The sequence below is a fragment of the Carya illinoinensis genome, chromosome 11 (genome assembly GCF_018687715.1).
Source record: "Carya illinoinensis cultivar Pawnee chromosome 11, C.illinoinensisPawnee_v1, whole genome shotgun sequence".
NCBI classification, from domain to species: Eukaryota; Viridiplantae; Streptophyta; class Magnoliopsida; order Fagales; family Juglandaceae; genus Carya; species Carya illinoinensis.
The window spans coordinates 7529945-7535020 of NC_056762.1; the positions used below are offsets into that span (position 1 = coordinate 7529945).

Genomic DNA, 5076 nt, shown 5'->3' on the forward strand with positions numbered 1-5076 from the left:
ACACCTACTAGGGCATGGGTTTCTCTGGGCGCGCAGAACCGAAGACCTTAGATATGGCTTTCTCATGCCAAAGACTAAGGTTAAATCATGGGTCTCCCATGAGTCTCCTGTGATATTCCATGCTTCTCCTAGGCTTTGAGGTCCAATGCCCAACCATGATTCTCCATGGCAAGACATGATCACCATGTTTCTCATTCGGCTTTGTATCTTTTTATAGTCAGATATTGACCGACTTTGCAAAGTCCAATATAAGGTCGTTGCAAAAATTCCAATAATAATGAAAAGTTATGTTTTTGAAAAGAAAAGGTAAAAATGTTGTCTTAAAGAAAATGCGCATCAAAATTTTCTGGAAAATGTTGAAGGATCTTGATTGGAGACAAAATAGGTTTTTCTATCATGCATCTTATGTTTATCATTAATCATGCATATCTAGTGTTTGTGCAAGATGGTTGTTTAACTTACTAAGATTTCAAATAAATCTCACCATTGTGGACCCACTTCGATTTTCCTGAAATGGTAGAAGTTGTGCTAGGTCTAACTTACGACGAACAAGATATATGCCTTTATATGGTTGAGGATGAGCCCAATCCAGAGAAGAGGTTGGATCTGATATTAACATTCATAGCATTGACTCTCTATACTATAGAGTAGATGAGAGAGTTTATCTGATTTTGTAGTTTTCTGTATTATGTAGATTCTATCTCTCACTTTACATTGAACTTATGTTGAGCTCTTAAGTGAAAAGTACCTATTTATGGGTTATTAATCATTAAGGTATTTATTCGTTTTAGAATTAAATATTTTTTTCACTCTTGTTTCTGCAGCGATATCTAAATACTGTTTTGCATACTAGGATGCATTACATATTAATTGTCATAAATGAAAGTATGCGACCAAGTGTTGCATGTCCCGACGCGCCATCACTTATCAATAATGGAAATATATGGGAATATCACCAATATATATTTATATAGAAATGACCCATCTCTTATAGTTGAAGACAACGTACGTAAACGACGGATGCTAAACTAGAGACAGGTGTAATTATGGGAATATCAATAATATATATATATAGAAATGACCCATATCTTATATTTGTAGAGAACATACATAAACGACGCATGCTAAACTAGCCGGAAGCATATGGATACAGGGCTGCTTTCCGAGCACCTCGTACGGATTTTTGCATCTCAAGGAAATGGCCTTGCCGGGGATGGGATTCCGCTCGTAGGGGACACGACTCCCCCGAGAAGACGGCCTGCAATTAGGCAAAAGCTAATTAATTATTAAATAAATAATAGAACTAATTTATAGCTATGATGCACTTGTAGAGAACGTTTAAATATAAAGATGAGGTATGAAATATTTAAAATTTATTGTAATTTACTGATATAAAACACTTTTCAATTTAAAATCTTAAAATTTTTCATTTAATTATTACCTAATAATTATCTAAACACAAAAAGCAATTCATATTTTACAAATTTTAAAACAAAAAAATATATTCGAATAATTTTTTAACTTTATAACATTTTATTTGACGTTTTCTCACTCTTTTCCTAAAACCCAATAAAACGTTCTGGGCTTCATTTAGATCCTTGAATGAGCTTAGCTCATCTCAGTTGGGTTCTATTTTAGACATATCCAGCTAACATCTAAATACACAACTTCTAAATCACTAAATATCACTTAATTCAAAACCTCTTTACATATAGAACCCACAACTTGTTTCAAATCAACACCTCCTTACACGAGGGATCCACAACCTTTTTCAACTTTTTATAAATATATCTAAACTTATCTTAACATTCAAATACATCTAAGCTCATATGGATTTTTAAATTATGGATATTTAAATTTTCCAAACGAGCCCTTAATCCAAAAATCAAAGACTAGATCCGAGCATACATGAGAGAGAGAGAGAGAGAGAGAGAGAGAGAGAGAGATCAGTTAAATTACCTCTACGACCCCCATCCCCGATCAGCTGTCGAGGGGAAACAATATGGTTAGCAAGGATGAGAAACACAATGAAGCAAAACACAATGGTAGTAGAAAGTTTGAGAGCCATCCTGAGTTTAATGTTAATGGGAGACAGATCATGAATCTACACCAGCCTTCTCCTTTATATAACTTTTCACCTAGGAGTAGAAGTACCTAGGTTTTCAAAGTTGACGTAGTCAAGGGTTGCAAAACAAGTTAAAACATTTAAAAGGAAAAAAAAAAAAAAAGTTTGAACAACTAATGAAAGCTCCCTCTAAATTTTATATACAAGAAGTACTCATTGGATTCAAATTCTAACTACTTTTTCTTCATTTCACGAAGATTTTTAGAGATTCTATTTTTCACCCAATATATATATTATACAGTTCTTTTTCTTCTAATTTATACATCACTTGGTATATTAATTTGGGTGGCATTTCAATGCAATAGCAGTTATATTTAGACCGAACTTATACCACAACCTTACTATCTGCATCTCTTCCCATCTTTTGAGGGTGCTTCAAATTAATAGCTCTACCTTATATTTTTGGATGTGCAAAAACGCATACATGCTAGGACATGGATCAGAAAGCTAGCTCTGATATTCCAAGAAGTAGGTAGTAGCAAATTGAAGAAAGGAAATTCAGGGAATTAATTAGCATATATAGTTTGAGGCTTAAAACAGTAAAGGCATGGACGTATATTTTTAATCGTTCTTAGCAATATAAGCCCTTGACAAAGAAGATTCTCCCAGCCAGATGGGGTTAAGTTATCAACTTGCCACATAAATATTAAATATATAAACCAGGTATTTCTTTGATTGATCAACAAAACGATGTTAGTTCATTAGCTAGGAAGTTCATCACAGTCGAAAATCATTAACCAGCTTGGAGGTGGCCGCTTTTTTATGGTAGTTCTAATGATCCTCCTTCGATCCATCTTGTTTATGGTAATTCATAATTCAATTAATCTGTTCTTAATGAGATGTGTTTTTTTATTTAAAAGATTTTGGTTGAGTAAAATTACAAAAGCAATGCATCAACTGACATAATTCATTGACCGAAATCGTTTTTCCACAGCTCAGGATGACTTTTCCAAATACATCCAAATACCAAAACATCATCAAAGTTATTTACAGAAATCGTTTTTCAACAAAATGGCTGCCTATCTTGACTTGGGAGACTTCTTCGATCTCATCTTTTTCTTCGAACCATGCATATAGGCCGGCATGATCAAGTACTCTAACTTCTGCATGTGGTATATCTTGTTAGCATTTGGGGAGAGATATCCGGTCTAATAGCCGCTCTCTTCAACGCTAGATTTGGATACTAAACACATTTTATTTCATAACATCTAATTATTACAATTTTCTCAAATTTCTGCATAAAATATAATAAATAATTTAACTTTTTAAAATTTTAAAATATTATTAATATTAAAAAATAATATTTTATTTAACTTTCGACTTTTATCTCAACTCATCTTATATTAATTCACTATCTAAACCTCCTAGTTAAGATCTATTATGAACCACAAATGTCTACACCTCTACAGAATTAAAGGAACAAAGACTTGGACAAATTAAAAGTTGCAGAAAAGTACATGATTAATAATCCTCGTAGAAAACTTTTTTTTTTTTTTTTCAACCTGGGGCCCAGTTATAACTTACTAAAATGATAGGGACGAGGACTGCCTCCTTCAACAAACGAACCCCAACTATCTCTTACAAAAGATAAAGAAAAAGTTAGACCAAAGTTCGTAAAGACAATAATCTTTCCAGATGGGTACACATGATTTTCATTTTCTCAGCCCTAGATGGGACGTGAAATGAGGCAATCATGAAACTAGTAGGCAAGAATTTTCAACCGTGAATTGCTGATCATGAGAAATTACTGGGAAGCCAATGGGGGGACAAGGGCCGCCCCCAAGGCTTTGACCCGATATATAATACTATAATCTTATCTATTTTATATGTTGAAATTCCTAATATACTCCTATAAAATTATAAAATTATCTATCAATTTTCTTGAACAAATAGGTTAGATTTCAATTATCAAGATTATGAAACGAATCAAATACTTTAAAAATGAATAATCAAACTTGCAAGACACAAAGATTGGTTACGAAGGGAAACCCTTTAAAGAACTCTTTAAAGGTAAAACCCTAGAGGGCAGCCAAATCTAGGAAAGTCATTCTTATTATTTAAAGAACAATTACAAGCAATAATCAATTACAAAACCTTTGCAATTTGACTCTCTTACTTGCCTAAACAAATGACCCGTTTGTCTTCTACCGCAGTAGTAGCTAGAACCTCTGGCGATCTTCAAATGTTGACTTCTCTTCTGGAACTCCACAGGCTGAAATCCAATTATGTTCCTTCACTCTCAAAGCACGATCACACTCAAGAAGATATGAAAAATCCCATTCAAATTCTCAAGTGAATTTTCTCTCATAAACACTCAGAATCTCTTCTGTAAAATTCGTGAGTTAAAGTGCTTGAAAAGATACAAAACCGAATCCCTTTAAATAGAAGGTCTGGAAAGAGTTCTAGTCGTAGTAGGACTCTGCTGACGGTTAGCAACAGATGCGAAAACGCATCCCGACGGACTGCTAACATTTTGCGATAATATCTTCTGTTATTAACTAAATTTTGTTCAGCTTTCTTCTTGATAAATATCAATCTTCCATAACTCGATTTTAATCTCAAGGACTTATTTAAACAACACCTAAGACTTCTAGATAGACCTAATATTGTTTAGATACAAATCAATACTTATTTTACATTCATCCAATTTTAATCAAATAATGATAAGATAAATCTTATCATTCATCCAAATTTGATCAAATAATGATAAGATAAACCTTATCATTTAGTTATATAATCCTAGCCAATTTTTTCCTTTACAATCTCCTCCTTTGGCGGATTGGTGACAAAATCAACTCGATGAATGTCTTGCATATACAATCTTCCCTTTGGTGGATCGGTCACAAAACCAACTTGATGAATGTAGTGTGTACCTAAGACAAAAACAACCAGCAGACCAAGATCTCGTGAAAAATATCTTAATACAGTAATGATAAGAAATGACATAGAAC

General features: G+C 33.3%; 1 long non-coding RNA gene across 1 annotated transcript; it reads right to left on the bottom strand.

The window, feature by feature from the left end:
- Nucleotides 1-940: 940 nt before the first annotated feature.
- On the bottom strand, nt 941-2229 carry LOC122282639. The gene is made up of 2 exons (XR_006230434.1): nt 1960-2229; nt 941-1258 (listed from the first exon to the last, which is right to left on the bottom strand). It is a non-coding gene; the product is annotated as an uncharacterized LOC122282639 (long non-coding RNA).
- Nucleotides 2230-5076: the final 2847 nt, after the last annotated feature.